General features: G+C 43.5%; 1 protein-coding gene across 2 annotated transcripts in view; it reads right to left on the reverse strand.

Annotated features, from left to right (window-relative positions):
* The window catches only part of PLXNB2 (plexin B2), a 262,685-nt gene that overhangs the window by 240,503 nt on the left and 905 nt on the right, over positions 1 to 21,277 (reverse strand). For both annotated transcript variants that reach the window (XM_030014280.2, XM_030014278.2), the window contains exon 2: positions 12,207 to 12,309. The gene's annotated coding sequence lies outside the window, so the exon portion shown is untranslated. The remainder of the gene's footprint in view (positions 1 to 12,206; positions 12,310 to 21,277) is intronic.

Consider the following 21,277-nt stretch of genomic DNA (forward strand, 5'->3'; position numbering starts at 1 on the left):
CCGACTTAACAAAATTATGTTGAAAACCATTAACAGGAATACAGCGCACATGCTTTATAAGATAATGCTCTCTTCAGTGTCATAGACCAAGAAGAGAACAAGAAAAAATCAAAAGGAGGATAAACAAGGCTGGCTGGGAATTGATTGCTGCCTTTGAAATTTTAGTGGAACAGTTGGAGTAAGAAGCTGACTGCAGCTGAACTGAAAAATCACTATGTGTAGCTAGATTACTCATCTACTGTTAAACCAAATTAAAGTGTTCTTCCCACAGGCAAGGCTGAAGATTTCAGAAAAGCCATAATTTATAACTCGGGAAAGTTTAGAAGAAAGCTCTGCAAAACTGAAATGAATTTTGTACTTAATGGGCAAGAAAACAAAGGGCAGATGAAACTTCATGTTGCTTGATATGACAGTAAATACTACACAGCATGCAGGACGCAACTGAGCCAAGAAGCTGATGAGCTGCATTAAAGAAGGGTTCACCTTATGTCCCAGCTACAGCCAACCTTCCTTGTTCTGCAAATCACCCTTTCAAGCTGTTACATAGTAGCAGAAGCAGAATAAAAATGTAGATTTTCAGCGACCTGGACCCTTATCGCAGCCAACATTAGGAAGCGTGCTATCAATACGAGTTTGAATAGGCGATTCTCCTTAGCGTTTTTTATAATTAGGTAGTGAACTCATCTACAGGAAGCGCGAAAAGCAAGCATGCAAGGCACAGGCCTTTTAGCAAAGCACCACAGTGAGTACTTTTGTCCAATTTATTTTCCAGGAGCAATCACGCCTTGGACAGAAGCCCATTTCTAACAATTTATTTTTCATGTCTGGACAAGGCAATATAACTTCTACACAATTTAATCTCTTTGCTAATAGACTTAGCCGTTATAGCTGAAATACACAAGCTTAACAATAAGGCTAAAATACCCAGAATACTTAAACCCGAGAAATGTGTTTGCTGGCTTTAGTTCAGGACAAGTAGAAGTAATCGGCTAAAATGCCGCAGACGGGGGAACTGCAGCGACTGCAGCGAGACCTGCCAAGAGGTTACATTGGACTCCGCACAACTGCCTACAGAAGAACAACCACTCCAAGCAGGGCATGAAAATTAGCTACAAAAAAATCTTTAATTGCCAGCAAAGCTCCTCCAAAGGGCCAGGAAGCACCTGGGCACCCCAACAGCTTGCCTTGGCTCCTTGGGTCAGCGCTACCCTAAAATTACAGGGACGCTGGGCCGAAAACCCCTGAGGAACATTTCGCCCATCACGTTTCCCCGCGCAGTTGTTTCGTTCTGCTTTCAAGCTGCAGTTCAGTGAACAGGCTGCAATTTACCTCTTCACCCTCACCCTCAAATTTGTTTGGATAAACAGGCTCTCCTTTGTTCCAGGCTGCTACTACATTTACACATTGTATTGTAAATCAGCCGGTACAAAGCGAGGCAGGCCCTTGAATGAAGACACTAGCATTTTTGTTCACAGCAAAATTAAACAAGTAAGAGGCACAGAACTCCATTTATAACCCCAGTATGGAAACAATTGGTTTTTAGAAGGTGAGAGGTTTTAAAAAGTTTACTAAACAAACCTAGCCAGTTACAGTCTATAGAGTCAACTCACAAACAAGTTCAAGGCTGTATAAATTGCCAAAGCAGTGTTATTTCTGAAGAGAACTTTAAACAGTTTAAAAGCTTGCTTTCTTGCCATTTCAAGGGCCCAAGAATTATTGGCAAGTGATTTAGCTTTTATTGAGTACACAAATAGAGAGGAATTATTCACAGAGGAAGGGAATTAACTATTTGCCATGTCTATTAAAGACAAGAGACCTAAACAGCATCCAGGAAATGCAGGACAAACATCAGGGAAAACTTCACAGTAATAATAGTTGAGCAGAGGAATAGACAGCTATGAAGTCTTCCCCATCAGAGGTCTGGAGAAGACGTTCAACAAGCATCTGTAACAAACGGCTTAACCACAGCTGATTCTGCCTTACGACAGAGGATGGACTCCGTATATGGCCTCTTCAGATCCCACCCCAAACCCATTTTCCATTATTTTCAATGTTCTTTTAAATAAACTAAATTTGCCGAGACCTCTCCCATGGGTTGATAGTTCAGTACAGCCCACCAGAAAATAGATCAAAAGTAGTCATTATCTGATAGGTGCCCAGGTTTTCTGGAAAGCTATCATCTCACTCCCATAACTGAGTATGCATTCACAGTAAGAAAAAAAAAAACCATGAAATTTGCACTGGCTGATCCAAAGGCCAGGAATAAATTGCATCTGATGTTGTCTGCGGTCCAGAAGTGAGGCCCTCTGATGGGATGCTATGAAGAAGCTTCAGCAGGACCTATGTAGGATGTCATTCACTGCTGCAGACAGCCCTGTGTCCATCATAAATTTCAAGCTTAAAAAATGAATCCCAAGTCTCAAACATAAGTTTGAGTGGCAAAAATATTCTTATTTCTTTGATTAATTTAAGGGGGAGGGAGGCAGAAACGTTACAGATTTGGGTTTAAAAGCTTTTTGCCCTGATTACAAGAAGTATGTTAAAATAAGAAGTTTCTACAGACTCCTTTTGGTACATCTACCATCCGTGGTACAAAGGAACTCCACACGTCAGTAGTTTCAGATCAAAAAGAAAAAAAAATCAGGAGAGAGAGGACATGCCCCCATTTGATGTTTCAGAAGCCAGGGCATCATGTTCACGTTGTAATTCTGACATGATCTGATGGTCCACATTTAACCTCAGCAGCAAAAGCAGGAAAGGTAAGATGGGTTACAAGTTCCACTCGCTCTGGTCCCTTCAGGGCCAGAAAGCATTTGCCAAGCACGATAAAAAGAAGCTCGATCTCTGCTTCGCCACCAGCCCCAGCGACACCACAGTTGGCTGCAGTCATTTCTTCCCTCGGGCACTCCCTGAGCGTAAGAGCCCTGACTGAGGTCAGGGCACCCTCGACCACAAAAAAAATAAAAAATCCGACATGGTTGTGAGCACGGCAACTTCCCCGAGACCCTCGGAGCAGCCAGCTCCCGCCGGCGCGAGGGCTGCCCCGTCCTCCGGCGGGGAAGGACGCGGAGAGGCACCGCCGCGGCTGCCAGGAGCACTGGGCACGCCTCGGCCAAAGCCTTCTCCCAAGCACCGCACGCGTGCCTCCCTGCCAGGGGAGCACGGCGGGCTGGCACGATGCCTCCCGCGAGCCGAGTTCAACCCTCAGGCCCCGGCCGGCTCGTATCGCCCCCCGTGCCCTGCCCCACGCTTCCAGCCCGGCCTCTCGCTAAGGGATCCACCTTTTATCCCACTTCTCCCCATCTTCAAACGCACCACTAGCAGATTAATCAGCACTGGAGTGCTTCCCCTGTCGCCAAGCATCACTTGGAGCATGACCAGGGCTTTGCCCTCTCTCCTCCCTCACCCGAGCAGTGTTTCGGATGGGGACTCTTTGGTTCCACTCCTTTTACCTGAAGATGCCACAAAACATGGAGAGAGCACCTCATGGGACCAGCAACGCTCTCACCTGAAGCCAGATCCTGCCGTTTCTGCCCTGAGCCAGCACAGGCTGTATGGAAATGATGTTCGAGGGAGTGAAAAGAAGCCAACAACCCACAAGCATGTGAGGGTCTGGAAACCCTGTAATTTGTGCTGCGAGGAGAGATTACAGCCCATCTGTCCCAGCCAGAGTACAAAGGAATTCAGAGTGACTTGTGCTCCCCCTCCTCACCTCCCCTGGCCCCCTGCTTAGCCAAATAACTAAAGCCAATACATACAACTATGTCCCTAACTTGTTGATATAATCTGCTACCTTGCCACCGCTACAGCCCTCGTGGGGGCCCAGGCACTGCGCTTGGGAAACCCTACGTTATCTGAAACCTTATCCTGAAATCTGGCGTGACACAGGCTTTTCCTACGGTTTAGTCTGAACCTGCACTGATGGGCTCCGAGTGCTCCACCACCAAGATTTATTTTCCTGCTTGGAGATAATGCTGCTGAAACATCTGTAAAAACAAATCCATACAATTCAATATTAAGCCCTTGCACTAAGTATTAAAGTGACACTGCCAGATTAAAGGGACTCTAATATATATTTTTAATACCCCATTTTAAACTCTCCCTCAGATTATTACCCATGAAAGAGTTTTTAATATCTATTCTTTGACTTAGGTGCGTGACACCTGCCTGTCCTCCATTTTTGCCCCGATTTTGCTCCAGGTACGCAACACTTGCCAAGGCCGACCTGGCACTTTACTAAGCTCTGCTCCGAAGGCAGCAGTGGTGGAGGTCGGGGGAACCTGGACGTCACCTGCGTATCACCCACACAGCCAAGGGCCGGGACAACGTGCACCCGTGGCTCCCCCCGACACACGGCGAAGGAAAACCGGGAGGCAGACGTTCCCCAGGGAGGGCACACGCTGCCATGCTGGCAGCATCACCACCCCAACCTCCCACCGCAGGAGCGGCCCGACACCGGCTGCTCTTCTGGCAGCCACCTGGGCACTGCCGCTCACCGCCGGCGCGGGATGGGAATAGGTACTGAAATTCTATAACAACAGGCAACTCACCCTGTCACTTCCCATTTTAGTAATTTCTTATTCTGACAAGCAGGGGCAAATTTGACCAAAAGGCTCCTAATAGGAAGACCACACTGAGCCCTGAACAAAGAACAATGTGCCTAAAAGCTCGCAACTAGTATCGCTGCGGTGCACACAGACAATAAGGAGCTGCAAGAAGCTTTTCTGTCTTAGGTGTCTTTGACTACATGGCAACTAAAAACCGGAGCAAAATCATTTAGCAAAAAAACCTCAAAATCAAAACAAACAAACATCCCCTGACAATATCCCTTCAAAGACACAAAGAAATAACTCCGTGCCTTTATTGTTCTTAAATAAAGGCAGGCAAGAAGAAAGTGCGGCTGCCCCTGGAAGTGCTGCAAGCGGAAACTCCCAGAGGACAAGGACAATAGGGACCCAGCGCCCACGATGCCACCGTCTCAGCCCGGCGCCCAACAAGTTCCTTCAGCTACTCTGGGTCTTGGTTTCCACATCTGCAGAGTGGGGATAATAACAGGTCTTTACATCACAGGGGTGTTACAAAGATCAATTAGTTAATGTCTGAAAAGCGCTTTGAAGATATAGCAGGTGGTGAGTATTATTATGCAAATAACATGATTTAAGAAAATCACAAGTGCTGGATTAATACTAATCCCTTTGATATTTAAAAGACACCATTTTTTCATATTTTAAAGCAGTGAGCGTTTATGCTATAGCTTTCCACGGCTGCTGCAGCAACAATTTTTAACCTTTTCTTTTCATACGGCTCAATACATAAAACTCCTTTGCAGATATCTTCACAAAATCCAATCGCGACTCAAAGCTAAGAGTAGTGGAAGAAATTATGCATGTTGATGAACTGGATAACTAGATCCTATGCAGGAATATTTCTCAGAGGATAGAATGTCACAGGCCTAACTTACTGTAACAAACATTGCAGAGTCTTTCAGTTTTAGGCCTTTTTTTGGAAGCACACTAATTTCACGCATAGAGGCATTTGTAAAACAATATAGCTGCTACCTAATTATGCCATTTTATGTGGTGGAGAGAGTGGAGAAAGAGAGAAGGATATGGTTCATTCACTTCTTCCAAGACTGCATATCTGAATTGTAAAAAAAAAATAATAAAATAATAAAAAAATAACCTCATGTCTAATGGCCTCATTTGGTGGTCTTGCAGGACATCGGGCCATTGCAATGTCTGCTCCAACTTCCAGCAAGTGGCTGCACAACCACTTCTGCTTTAGGTGGATGCAAGGAGCTGGGCAGATGGCCACAAGCCAGCCCAGAAATGCAGCCTGGCTGAAAGCTTACAACTCACAACGTGAGACAAACACAAGTCAACAAGGGAGCCGAGGTGGGATCAGGACAAAGAACCTGAGGTGAGCAGCAACATCAGAAACCAAGGGGAGAGCACAGGCAAGACGAGCCATCCCTCTGGTCTCCCGCCTTGCCTTTGCGAGACCTCTCTGAGAAAGCAAGACATCCCACTCGGTGCCTAAAACCTCCCTGTGCTTCCAGGACTTCCACTGCCACGTTCCCTTTCTGTGAGGAAGTCTGTTTCTTGTCTGCTGCACTGTAAAATTTAGTGCAAACCAGCTGGTGCGTTCAGTCTAGGAATCTGTACAATACTGCTGCGGTTAAAAACAGCTTAATATTAACCCCCTCTGGAATGCGTGCCTGAAATTGATATTAATGAAACAAGATCAGATATTAATATTCTGTACAGCCGGTTCCTCAAGCTGTGCTGTAGCGTCAAATCAAATCTTTTCCCAAGTCAACGTACAAAATACAAATAGAGGATGGCAGGTAGTATTGACATGGGAGGAAGCAGCAGGAGCATTTTAAAACTTCAGAAGCTCTTAAGTTTGCAGCTATAGGCAGCTACGCTTCCTCTCCCACCACATCTCCCACAGCAGCCATATTAATAGCTATTCAATACAGTAATAGGATCCAAGCTGTACACTTAGTTGTTGGGGCTTTTTTAATCTCCCGGTCAATATTAAAAGCATTTGGATGCTCTTTAGGAGGGAGGAATGATTTTGCACTCCAGGAACAGCAAGGCATTTGCAGTGCTCCCGACAAACCCTGGTGAAGGATTTCCTTCATGTGCCTCTGCTTATGATTGATGTTGTGATACTCTATTTTGACTGGACCCTGTTGTACAGATTCACAATTTAATTTTCTTGTGTAAACACGCACTCGGTGTAATCTTAGCGCGTTCTCGTTAGTTGAAGTCTTACAATTTACGTACAATATAGATCCAAACCACCACCTGAGGGTCATTCTTCAGTCAGGAGGAGATCCTTGAGGACCTCCGAGCACAAAGGTCTTTGGACACACGATTTCTACTCCTGGATCTGCCAGGCCTGGGGAATAAATCTGCAGTTCTGATCCTGAGCAAATAAGTACAGCCCCATCCTTCACTTTGCTCTCCTGTAAAACGGTAGCCACCTCTTCTCCTGAAAAAGGTCTAATGATAGACCACTCCACTGAAGAACAACTCCCAAGTGGGAGGATGAGGCAGCATCATGCTGCTTCCATCTTCACAGGGGATCAAATCCCCCTTTCTAATCCAAAGGAGAAAGTGAATTTCTCTCTCAAGAGTACCCCCCGCCCACAGGTGGCTTGAGGTTTGGTGTACTCCATCCCCACACCTTCAGTTAATTCACCTTTTCTGAATGTTTTGAGTTTGCTTTCCTCAAGTGAGCAGTTGCGCAATCTGATTTTCTTGTAATCAGCTATTAAGTTTGAGGTACATTGGTCCATCTTATTTAAGTAGGCCATAGATATTTACAGCTAAAATTAGAAACAGGAAAATATTACAGCATTCTCAAAACTTTCACATGTGCAGCCTCATCACACCAAAGGGATAAAACCCAACTTAGATGTCACCTAGGTTTTTTCATCTCTCACTTCAAACAGCCAAATAATATGAAGCGGCTGCAAGGATTGCTCCCATTAGCCAGCATTCCCAGCACTCAGCAATCTCCTGCCAGGTTTCTCCAGACAAAAGATTGAAAAATAAACATATTGTCCCCCCTATACTTAACATATACAATCTGAAAAAAAAAAAAAGAATCACCTTTAGACTATGTAAAAAAAAGAAAGGAGCTATTGTAACTGTGACAGAGAAGTAGGTAAGATGTCGCCTTCTGCGTGACCACGGAGCAAGAGGAAAACCATTCAAACAGCCACTCAGAGGACACAAAAAAAAAAAAAAAAAAAAAAAAATCTGGATTCCTACCTGGTTGCTGATCTTTGCACAGCGTAAGCCAGGAAGGTACAGTCTGTCCCACTGACTACCACTGCTTTTTCTTCCCCAGAAGATGGGCACAGAATGGGAATGGGTGTGCACTGAAGAGAAGGCTACTCTGATGATTCCTAGTTCAGCCACAAAGCTTCTGGACTGCTGATCTCCTGGCTTTGGTATGATCTGCATCACATTTGTAATTGTATTTACCTGGACAGCTTTAACCTCATTAAGGTTCACAGGTAAAAAGCAGATGCCGAATCAAATCTCATAAAGCAATGTCTGTTTCATGGGGACTAGGCTAAGCAGAAGGCTACCTCAACTCCTAATCTCTCTTAGATTTGTAAAGAGGATATTCATAATTTCACTCAGAAAAAAAAATATATGTCAATTGAGGTGAGGTTTATTTGAACTAAAGAGGAAAAAAAAGTTACTCTGTGGTTTGGGATGTTTGATCTCATGCTTTATTGAAGCACAACTATTTAATAAGAAATTATTCCAGGAACATATCATCCTTACCTTGTGGCTAATATATATATAAATGACTAAAATTGTAATATTTCCTCTGCCTTCAGGTAAACATAACAGCTTAGCATTAAATCTGTATTAAAAAAAAAAAATCAGCTCATACATTCTAGGGACTACAAGTACAGCCAAACTAGGCCCTTGCAGCTGAATTTGCTACTCTGCATTTGGCACAAATACAACTGAAATATTCCAGAAGACAGATATGTTACATTCTTTCAGGTGTTTTGAGTTAACGTTTATGGTACTCAAGGAATTTCTATTAAAAAAACGCCTACCTTCAGCGAATTTCAAAACCTTCACTTGGGAAACATGAAGGGAAAGTTTTCACATGACAGAGCATACTTTCCTTTAAAAACACATCAATTGTAACTATAAAATATATTGTACATATTATATATATTACATATAATTTTATATTTTATATATACATAAAATATGTAATTTTTTTTTTTATAACAGAGATCCTATTTCTACAAAGTAGAGAGCACTCCATGCATATAGCTACTTTTATGAAGTGGTTAGAAATGTGTGAAGGAGAACCACTATGGGTTATTACGATACTGCCCTTTGAGGCATGCCAAGGGAGTAAAATTGCTAATGAAGGGTCTTCTTTTGGGACGGGGGGCCTCCAGCTTTCTATTTGTGCTGCCACACATGTGAGCTTTAAATTGAAGTTGTGTTTGTGCTCATGGCCTCACTAGATTATAATTCGACTGTTGATTTGAATTCCTGCAAGCCTCGTACACTTGGGACCTGCCCTCTCTCATTTGGAGGAGATCAAATAATGGTTATTCCTCTTTACAGCCACGCCATCCCCTTGTAGCTGAGCCTCAGGGTCAGTAACCTTAGCTCTAGTTTTCACATTTAACAAATTGTCCTATTGCTTAATTGGCAAAGGCTGTTCAATACCTAGGCTGGAGCTAAATATATTAAGCATTAACCATTTCTTTGTCAGCTTTTTAAAGTCACATTTTTAAATAGTTTCCTACACTTGTCTCCTTGAATAAATACACCATGATGGCATCCGCATATCCTATTACAGGTATCATACCCTGCGACTGCTGTGTACCCACCATTCCAGCATCCAGACCCACGGTTTCCAAACCAAACCTATAAATGTCATGGTAGCACCTGGAAATCCTTCTAAGCTTTCTCCAAGAGCCTAACAGAGGTAAGAATCCTCATATTTAGGTAAAGTCTGCTTCAAAGTTATTTTTTATATGTGAAGAAAATTACCTATACTTCTTTTACACCATCCTTGATATTTTGGTTTTCTTTCTCTGCTGCAAGCAATAAACCACCTTTACGTTCAATACATGAATAGTGGAGATTTTTTAAAGTCTCACATTTTACAAGGTTTTCCTAAAGCTTCTTAAGAAGACGAATGATCTGTGCAATGGCTCCATACATTAAAACACAACTTGGGCGTACCGACCTGATTCTCTCCCTTTATTCATTACTTAAAGAGCTACAAGCCATCCTGGGATGCCTTGCACTAGGAGGGAAGGTACATAACTAATTTCCTAACTGCACTGTTTACTTTGCATACCTTGTGGGCAAAAGTTGGCAAGAAGGGACTGGAAGCTGTTTGCTTTGAAATTATCACCCCATTTACAAGATTCAAGAGCAAAGTCTTCTAAGATGAGGTAAGAGGGAAAAGGAAGTGACTATGCCCATGGTTAACACTACAAAGTGCGCTAGCAGTGCACGGGAGGTCATTAGCCGAGAAAGAAAACCAACAGGTACTGAGAAAGCTCCCCCACGAAGTGCAAATGGACATGGTATTTAGAGCACCCATAAGGAATAAAGGCACTAGCCAGTTCTATGCAAAATGGCCGTATTCAGTTTAAAGCCACCTCATATTATTCCCAATGGAAGCAAAACTACGCAGGGGCATGGCTGCTATTGAAAGCACAAGCTCAACACCCTAACTCTGTTTGCAAAAGCCTCCTCTTCCCTGACTAATAGGGCCACCCAGGAGGGGATGGGCAGGAAAGGAAGAGAGCGTGGCTTGATAACACAAAGAGTTTGGCAACAAAATTAATTTAAGCAGGACTTGAATCCTCTGGGTTTTTTTGGCCTTCCAGCTTCTCAATTCAACATTGCAAAATAACATGTGTTTGCAGGGCCATGCTGTGAAACACATCAGAGATGCAGTAAAACTTTTAAATATTTTTTTTTCACAGCCATGCAATAACTACATATAATATGGTATAATGCCAGATCAGCTCTCCTGTCCAGTTCACAGCACAGCTCCACAAGACAGTCATGGTAGCACAACCAAGCAGCTACTGGCCAGCGATGGCAGAACTACTTACAGCAGAGCTGCTACCGAAGACTTCATATCATTGAATGATGGTCTGTGCATGCTGCTAACCCACTTGGAACAGAAACGCTCCCCTCTCTGCCAAGTCATCTCATGGGTACGGAGAGCCTGATGTAAAAGTGCTTTGTAGAAGGCTTTGCTCAAGCCAGGAAATCTGGGGATGCAGGTCTGCTTTTGCACAGGGGCTTTTGGGGAGAGGACATAGGATAGCTTATAGAATTAGCAGGACCCCACCCTTCCCGGGCAAGAAGGAATGCTGCAGCATCCACTTGCCCTACTTATATATGACGAAAATACCAATAAACTGTATTTTTCATCTACAGATTCCCCCAAATTTCCCCAAAAAGAGGCAAAGCCAAAATAATTAAAAAAAAAAAAAAAAAAATCAGAGAGAAATGAAATTACTTGCTAAAGGCAGAAACAAAACCAGAGTGTATGAAGTCCCCAGTCGAGAAACCTACAGGACCCCACTGCATACAGTGGATCGCACAGATGGCACTCTGGACACCAAACCTACACACAAAGCAGCCCTGACTTCTTCTGGTACTCCAGTAGATATGCCTGTTTCATCTGACCGATGCCACTGAACTAGTAGCACGGTGTAGGAGCATCTCAGTTTGGGACAGAGACACAGCAGCGAACAACCTGGCCATGCCAAGTTACTGTACGTGAAAGGTGTGAGCAGCATAGAAAAGTCTGTGAGAGAGAGAAAGGAAGCAAGTACGTAGCCATTTCTGGCCACAAATTTACCAGTCTCTTCTTTTCCCAACAAGCTGAGTAATGATGTACAGCAACTTTGCAGTGCTGCCTTATTCAAAAGCTCCTAACTTCCAAGGCTGCTAAACCCTCTTCTGATATCAGAGTTCCTGTTCAAGTATAATCCAAGTAGATTAATTATGCCACAGACAACAGAAAACACAGTCTGCCTCTTCAAATTATCAGTAGGAGAAAATACCATGAAGACTTTAGTTTCAAGGATGCTGTTTACATTTACTCACTTATTTTACAGGCCTCAGGATCAAAATGAAAAGATAATAACTAATTGCTACAACTGGGAAAAGTAAATTGGAAAGTCCTTACCGAGTACACCTGTACACAATAATTTGAACAGTGGCCTTATAAGCAACACAGATTGCAAAAGTGCAATTAGAGAAGTGGAAAGTGTTACTCTGAGCAATTGAGATACTATGTTTTGATAACTAAGTTACCTTGGAGATGATTCACATGCACAAGTTGCTTAATGTCATTTTACACTACAGATCCAGGAGGTATAAAAATACACATAAAAATCACTATTAAATCAGACAGTATCCAGGACAATTACAAAGTAAATACGTTTTCTTGCCAGATTATTGCACTAAATTTAAGGCTGTAATATTTCAACCAAAGCCCAAAGCACATAAACCCCACACGGCCATCTCTTGCCTCGATGCACCAAGCCAACTGCACTGCAGTGCTCTACAAGGGGACCTCCTCCTTCTCAAGCAAGCAACACATCACTTTAGAAGAAGAAACAGAGGTTAAAAAAAAAACCCTTCAGTCAAAATGAGTTCTTAGCCCACCTGAGCAGCACAACCGCCGCTAGCGAAAGGGACTTCTTGCGGCTCAGGCTTCTGTGCAAATAGCTTCCAGGATGAAGTGCTTTTTGACGTGTACTTGTTCCTGCTGGGAGAGACACAGAAAAGATGCTTCAGAGAATACATAAGACAAGGGACTGGGCAATATGCACAATCAAAGAGAAATAGCTTGTTCAGTGGGTTTATGGGTATTCTAAGCAAGGAATCATTTTGGAGCTGGCATCTCAAGACATTGTAGAAAATTCCTCATTTTCATCTGTATAAATGCAAAAGGAGGAAGAGTAAGGAAGGTGAAATCTACTGATTTCACACTGAATACAGCAATTGAAGCCTTAAAGATATGTCGTAACAGCCAACAAACATCAAATCAACAGCATTTTAAAAAAAGGGTATCAAAACATATAGGCCAAATAGATTAAAAATTAGTTAATTGAAAGATGTCAAAAAAAGTTGTCATTACTGAGTAACATCACCATGCAACTGCAATGCTCCTTTTGCAGTTTGCAATGACTGGAATTATGCCCTATGTTACCTAAGTGTTTTATTAGCTACCTGGAAATAAGCACATCCTTGGTGGTAAAATTAATGGATTACATGGTTTAGTAGCGTGATAAATAAAAACAGAAAGGAAATCACATAGTGTTAGCTCAATTACTTGTCAAGCTGGGCTCATTCTAACCAAAACAGTCTTAAGATACCTGAACACAGATATATGAATCCAGTAACAAGGAATGCAGGTAAGGTTTGCAAATCAGAGGACTGTGGCCTTAAGAAGCAAGGAAACCAAAAGGGATGTGAAGGTCATCATAGCCTCACAACTAAGCATCACATTCAGAGCTTCTGTTGTTATTGAAAAGGCTAATGTGGTTCATGGCTGCAAAGATATGAGAGTGAATGGAAATACTGGATGGGGTGGGATAGGGTATGCAATGGTGAAGATTGACACTGAAATACTGCACCCAGTTCCATGGCTGATGCTCAGAAAAAGATGTTGAAAATTAGAGAACATGCAGAGCAGAGCTGCAAAAGCAATTAGCATCTAGAGGGGAAAAAAAGCATTATGTATAATCAGATTTAAAGATTCAGTCCTTCTGATAAGCCACACAGACAACTGACAGCTTACTTGATCATCTTTAAGGAAAAAAAAAATACCAGCAATAAAAAACACTTTAATACAGCCACAAGAAGACTTAAAAGGGACCAACAGATGCAAGCCAAAAGCATAGAAGACTCCTGTTAGAAACGAGAGATAAATCTGAACAGGGAGAAACGAACAGGAACAACATTCTTAAAGATGGATTCTCTTTTTCTCAATATTTTCAGGATAAGGTATGTTTTAGTCTAAGGAGTTGTTCGGCCCATGAGCAATAGCCGAGTGACATGGTCAAATAACTGCAGGACTTGATGTCTCCTCTGACCCTAAACTCTGAATGATGGTCTCAACAACAAAAAAACCCGCAAACCCTCAAACAAAACAAAAAACCCAAAAGGGTATTGCCCTGCACTTTCACTAATGCTACTGAACACTGAATTAAATGCACAATGGACTGTGAAATGCTTGCATATCTTCCCCCAGCTAAATGTCAAATGAAGAGGCCATCTGTTAATAAACATAAACATCACCTCTCTGGAGTTTTATCCAATGTACTAATAAGTAAACTCATACCACCATTTAGTGCCACAGGATTGCCAAGGCAAGTGCAGTCTTTTGGTTTTTCATCTCAACAGCTTGGGTGGGCAGAAGAAGACAACACCTGGAGCACACAGCACATACATATTCCCAGTCACGAAGACAGTTTCGTGGCTGTAGAGTTATTGACTCTTGAAAAACTTCTTCAAAGTACTCAGAGACACTTTCTGCCTGAGTAAAAGCCTTTCAGAAAAACCACCTCCATTTAGTGTGTTTGGGAGGAAAAATAAATATCTCAAAAGTGACCCATAGCAGTTGCTTTTCTAGGTTTGTAACTTATACCCATAAGGGTGACATGCATGCATCGCAATCCCAACTAGAGTTTACATGGGGTGTTAGTTCATGAGGGAAAAAGGTCCAGTTGCTGATGTGTGAATCAAAACTGCACAGAAAAACCTTTTAAAGCTTTTTAACTACTTACTAATCCCACAAGACTGGAAATAGAAGAGGTTAAACTATTGCTTTCATTGCCTTACAATTCAACGGGCCCAACATTAAGTTTATACCAATTTGTCTCATACTGATTAAATGAACACAGCACATAAGTTCAACACACGCTGTGGCAACATGTTAAGGAAGGACAAATTAACAGTTTCTCATGTATTTAACAGAGAAGCTGCATATTTTGGACTTTTAATTCCAATGAGCATAACCAGATCCATTAAAGGGAAAGGACTAACCATTACAAGCTGAGAGAAACCATAGCCTGCTACTATTAACCATTCCAAGCGCCATGTATCTTCAGGAAAGAAGCTTTTATTTGCTGTGTATACCTAGGCTAAGTCCAAGCAGCAAAAGATTATTAAACCGTCCTTCTGATTCAGGATGGGAGACCTCACCTTGTATTTCACTTGCACCCTTTTTACCAAATCAGTGTATTTTATTTTTTGTGCCCTCTGCTTTCTTCCTATGGTTGACTACATTTGACTAATCACTATTTTCCCACTGGGCAAACACTGGTTAAAGAACTGGTCCTTCATAAATTCTAAATAGTGATGCAACTAGGAATGCAAGAGCTAGATCTTTATATACAGCTCATACATACATCCGTCAGAAAGAGATACTATCTCTTCTTCAACAATATAGGAGATAAACAAGAGCCCTGCCTGGGGAAAAAGATGCGAGGAGTTCACTCCTGACATTTCTACATATTTAAAACACAGTCAATTAGTATAGACAGAAGGTTAAGCTTGCAATGTGAGAAATCTTGATTTCTGCATCACTTCTCCAAGAGACCCAGCTACGACCCTAACGATCCCTCTAGACATAGCAAGATTAGTGTCAGGTTTATGAGAGCTTCCTTCAATCCAAATCAACACGTAGACCTAATCCAGCTTCACCAGAAATACGCTAGCTAGGTCTTTTCAGCAATAAGCATGAACATACCTCGTTCTAAAAAGGTAAGTTCTGTAACAATTCAGTTGAAGTGCTAAAAGTCCCATGGATTTTTTAATTAAAGTCATGTTGATCACAGGCAGTTCCTGTGTACTTAATCTGGCAAAGTGTTCCCAACAGGTCTACAAGTGCAGGTCCAGCACAGAAGTAGGGAAGGACAGCTTAGGGGCAAAGCTTCTCCACAACTTCCTAGTTTGTTGTAGGACTGAGAAGGCTCTTAAACAACTTTAGCAGAAAGAAAGAAAGAAAGAAAGAAAGATGACATATCTGCAACATAAAGAAAACTGTGACTGTCAAGTAATACAAAATCCATTCACTGCAATTACCAGAATCATAGAATGGTTTGGGTTGGACAGGACCTTAAAGATCATCTAGTTCCAGCCCCCCTGCCATGGGCAGGGACACCTTCCACTAGACCAGGTTGCTCAAAGCCCCATCCAACCTGGCCTTGAACATTTCGAGGGATGGCGCATCCACAGCTTCCCTGGGCAACCTGTTCCGGTGCCTCACCACCCTCAGAGTGAAGAGTTTCTTCCTTACATATAATCTAAATCTATCCTTTTTCAGTTTAAAGTCATTACCCCTTGTCCTACCACTACATGCCCTTGTAAAAAGGCCCTCTCCAGCTTTCCTGTAGGCCCTCTTGAGCTACTGGAAGGCTGCTATAAGGTCTCTCTGGAGCCTTCTCTTCTCCAGGCTGAACAACCCCAACTCTCTCAGCCTGTCTTCACAGGACAGGGGCTCCAGCACTGTGATCATCTTCGTGGCCCTCCTCTAGACTTTGTCCAACAGGTCCATGTCCTTCTTATGTTGGGGGCCCCAGAGCTGAATGCAGTACTCCAGGTGGGGTCTCATGAGTGCAGAGTAGAGGGGCAGAATCACCTCCCTTGACCTGCTGGCCACACTGCTTTTGATGCAGCCCAGGATACGGTTGGCTTTCTGGCTGCAAGTACACATTGCCAGGTCATGTTGAGCTTCTTGTCAACCAACACCCCCAAGTCCTTCTTCTCAGGGCTGCTCTCAATCCACTCATTGCCCAGCCTGTATTTGTGCTTGGGATTGCCCCGACCCATGTGCAGGACCTTGCACTTGGCCTTGTTGAACTTCATGAGGTTCACATGGGCCCACCTCTCAAGCCTGTCAAGGTCCCTCTAGATGGCATCCCTTCCTTCCAGTGTGTCGACCACACCGTTATTGGCAAATTTGCTGAGGGTGCACTTGATCCCGCTGTCCATGTCACTGACAAAGATGTTAAACAGTGCCGGTCGCAATACTGACCCCTGAGGAACACTACTCATCACCGGTCTCCATTTGGACATAGAGCCATTGACTGTGAACTCTCTGAGTGCGACCATCCAGCCAAATCCTCATCCACCGAGTGGTCCATCCATCAAATCCATGTCTCTCCAATTTAGAGACAAGGATGTTGTGCAGGACAGTGTCAAATGCTTTGCACAAGTCCAGGTAGATGAAGTCTGTTGCTCTTCCCTTATCCACCAATGCTGTAACCCCATCGTAGAAGGCCACCAAATTTGTCAGGCACGATCTGCCCTTAGTGAAGCCATGTTGGCTGTCGCCAATCACCTCCTTATTCTCCATGTGCCTTATCGTAGTTTCCAGGAGGAACTGCTCCATGATCTTGCTGGGCACAGAGGCGAGACTGACTGCCTCCACTTTTTACCCGTGGCCTTAAATTAGTGATGCTAGTTAATAAGAAAAGCAAGTGAAACACTAGAAATAAGGTTTTAATTAGGTAACTAACTTTTTGAAGATGACACAGTTCTACTGAATAAATCAAAACTACTAATTTCACTTGTTTCCAGCTGTTTGCCTGAGGGTAGGTGGTGGAAGAGGGCATGTCAAAAATGAACCCAGAAAGGCATAAACTCGGAAGCTAACCACAAAGGTGGAGGAAGGTTGGAAGCACCTCAGAAAGCGCTGGGTGGACTCTGTCTACTGACGAGTGCCAAGGCTTTCAAGCCTGGGGAGTTTAGCACGGAGTTAATCATCAATCCACATTGGCACCAGCTCCCAGAAGCCAAATTCCAGAGAGAAACTGAGTGTCCCAATGAGCATGTGGCTGGCGACCACAGCTCTGCTGACACATTCCTGAGGACAAACTGTGCCCCATGTTATGGCGGTCTCAGGCTGAGCAATTGAGCAGAGGCTCATCATCAAGTTGGCTCGGAGATTTTTTTGATAATCATTACTAACATCTGTTAAGCACAGACACTTTTGGATGTTATGTCAACAAGTCTTCCCTCAACTATCCGAGATGGAAACTTGGAGAGATCCAAAAGCGATATATTTCCAGAGACATAACTACAGAGACCGAAACAGAAATACTTGATGGTAACAGATAACAAAATTACTATCTGTCTAAAGAAAATAGGTCCCAATTCTGCATGGTCCCCTGAGCAGCTCTCCAGTCTGCCCTGTTGCTCCAGGGCTTGGACAAGCACGTGCCCTCTCCCTCCTCCATGTACCCTTTGGAACCTCCAGGGGCAAGGACTCCATGACCTCTTTTTGTAGACAGATCTGAGCAATTTTGTAGACAGTTAGAGAGCTTTTTGTACCACTAAGCCACTGATAGTTAGATAGAACAGCTATTTTCAACTCCTTATTTCCACTTTGTCTACATGAGTTTTGACCAAGCAAAGAGTAGGACATTAAACCACTTACTATCCAAATATTAGTCGTTGGATTTTTTTTTTTTTGACACCCCCTCCATGACTTACTTAAACTGTGTTGTTCTATATTTTTTTCAACAAGAATTAACAGATCAATGTCAAGTTCAAGCCAGCCTCATATTTAGAACTTTTAAAGTAATTCTCCACTAATTCTAGCTACCCCGGCTTTATTATTAGCTATAATAGCCTTCTTCTTTTTTTTTTTTTTTTTGTTCTAATGGTAGCCATTTAAATAGAAGAGGATCCCCCCACTATAAGCTGAGCTTCACAACTTCCCATGGTGCATGAGAAAACCTGCAAGAAAAGCCAAAATAAGTATCCACTACTGAGTTGAACTAGAACATAAAGGTGAAGAAGTGGGAGGAACACCGCATTGGGGTTGTTTGTTTACTTAATTCCATCTTAATTATTTAGACTCTCATCTCGCTAACAGCTGTGCAGGTGCTAACTTTACTTCAAGAAGGACCTACAGTTTTTGTTTGCATAAATCAAGTACATTTAATCAAGTGCACATTAGCTCATCAACACATTGGATCTGATGAGGAATTGCATAAGTGACAATGCCAACCTATTTTGGGGAATATTCATTATATCTCTGTGGAACAGTCTGACTGGAGGAGAGTGAGAACAAAGTGACAGTAAAAGAACGGTAGCAATTACTTTACTAGCAGTTAACGTGCCATTAACTGCTTGCTGGCAAGAGCTTAAAGTTGCAAACCCCAGGTTAAGCTTGTTACCTTAATTTTACAATTGTAATTCAATATTCAGAAGGCGACACTAGTGTAATAAATATTTCCATTCAGTGCTTCATACAATAAATAATTTAAAAGTGGATTACAAGTTCCAAATTATAGCCGTAACAGAAATACAAATGCTTAGTATTACATCTTCATAAAAATAAATAAATGTGTGAACCATTTTCTCAAAACCAAGCCAGAATCCAAACCCCTTAGCAACAACTCACTGGAATTTTTTTGTTCTTAATAGGCATTCATGAAGAGCTCTCCCTTCAAAATGTAATTTGTTCTTAGGGAGCTTCTGCATGCAAGGCAAACAGCTCCCAGTTTTGCAAAGCTATGTAAAGCCTTTATCCCACTTCCAACAACATCTGTACGAAAATTCAGGCAGAAGAGGGCTGTGCCCTTCGTGAGGATATTTCACATAATAGGTCTTTAAGTTAGATGGAGAAAGCAAGGTTTGGCTAAAAGAAAAACCCCTTCAGTCACTTGCTAATCCCCAAAACGGATGAAGGAGAGGAAGAGGAGGGCTGTTCAGGTGCACCACCAACTACATCCTTCTGAAACCCAGAACTCCGCATGCTGTGGCCAACCTTATCGAGAAGGTCACACAAGCTCATCCTGTGCAGAGCTGCCTCCCCGCTACCACTGCCCACAGAGACACGGTACGAGGTAGCTCGCTGCAGTCACTTTTGCCGTTTCAGAAGAACGTAGGTGCTTATGGGCTCTGGTTTACAATTGCAGCTCGATTTAGCTGACCCCAGCTGTTTGCCTTGTCCCTCTGCCAGGACAGAGAGACGAACAGGAGGCTCATGCTACCGAACTTCACAACATTACACACTAACATGAACAGCCATAAAACGCCATTTACATTCATATGCCAGGCTGTAAACTCTGGCAGATTCAAAGTATGATGGAAAACAAGTCTGAATGGCAGAGTAACCTCTGGCAAAGGGACAGGATGAACAGCTGGATGCTTCAGCTCCTGGGGCATAAGTCAGAGTCACAAGTGTATTTATTGTGCTTTCCTTCCCACATTGCGGACGATCCAGGAGTATCAAAGAAGTCTGATTATCTGTAGTAACAGACTCTCACGAGCATCCAAAGCTTCAGGTGCATGTTTTGGGGGTTCATTGTACTACAAAACGCAGCACCACGTTTTGGTGGGTTGACCCCAGCTTCTTACAGTTACGTCAGATCATTTAAAAAGCTTTTGGTACTAGGAAGCCACCATTCAAACTCCTTTCCCAAACACCGCTGCCATTTACTTTCTGTATTGGTTTAAGTAACATATTCTAAGACAGATAACTTTCTACTTCACGTGCAATCAGACTAGGTTCCCACCAGGGCTTCAGACCCACAAGCATTCAAGGCAAGGAGGACAAGCCACACCAGGCTCGGAAGCAGACTTCCTCCCTTTTGTTTTGGCTGGAAGCATGCTCTGGCTTTTCCATCGCAGGCGGCAGCCTCTCTACCCAACTGCACTGGATCTGTCTCACAACCCAAGAGGCAGGCTGGGCATCAAGCGCCAGCCCAACGTACATGTGTTATCTCACTGCCTAGCTCACAGCGAATGGGTCACCCAGCTGATTTGCCTACAGCATGGTACGCAATCCTGCTCCTGCAAGGCCAGTTATATGTTTCAAGCTTTGGAAAGGGAAAAAAAAAAAAAAAGGAGATTTTTCAGCCCAGCTCTGGGGTTGATGCCTTCAGAAGAGAACTGTAAAGCAAGCTGAAGCCAATCCGAGGTACATACCAGCACCTATTACTTACCAACCTGCGCTTCCTTCTAGATGCCATTGTAATGAGAACATAAACAGTGAAATAAGCATACCTCTCCCTTGAATGAATTACCTATTCAGAGTTCCCTCTGGTGTTCAATAAGCTAATCATCACATTCAAGGTAACAGCGTTAGTTACAAAAGCATCAAGTTCCCTCACAAGCAAGTTATCATTCGACGACAAGCTCAGCGATAGGGACCGGACCGTAGTGGTGTAATTCACGGACAACAAAGGCAACACTATTTTCCCTGAGATTTCAGAGACTAAACTCACACTTCCTTCTTTGTATACTCACCCGAGCGTCCCATTAACCCAGAAAGGACCCAAATCGTTATTGATCCCTCCTGTCTCCGGGTGTCACCGAGACTGACTGACGCAGTCTCGGAGAAGGCAAAGTCACAAGTCACAGGTACAGCCCAGCTAAACAAGGAAGGCGGAGGTGTTCTGCAGCTCCCGAATAACTATGCCTTGAGTCACAAGCCTCTCCAGCCTGGCACTTCCATTCGCCCGCACGAAACGCGAGCAAAGTACAGTATGTCTAATTAGCACTTTGGAAAGAAAGTTTAAGGCTGCCTCTGCAAAGAGACAGAACGCGTTTGCGGGAAAACCCGAACGAGCTCCCGAGCCGGCGGCGCGAAGGCGGAGCGCGGGGCCGGGGTCGGCGCCGGGCCAGGGCTTGCCGCGGCACCGGGGCCGCTGACCCCAGCGGTGCCGAGGGCGTTGCGAAACTCCCGGGAAGCGCAACCGCGCGCCGGCGGCGGG

The sequence above is a fragment of the Aquila chrysaetos genome, chromosome 5, assembly GCF_900496995.4.
Source record: "Aquila chrysaetos chrysaetos chromosome 5, bAquChr1.4, whole genome shotgun sequence".
Taxonomy (NCBI): domain Eukaryota; kingdom Metazoa; phylum Chordata; class Aves; order Accipitriformes; family Accipitridae; genus Aquila; species Aquila chrysaetos.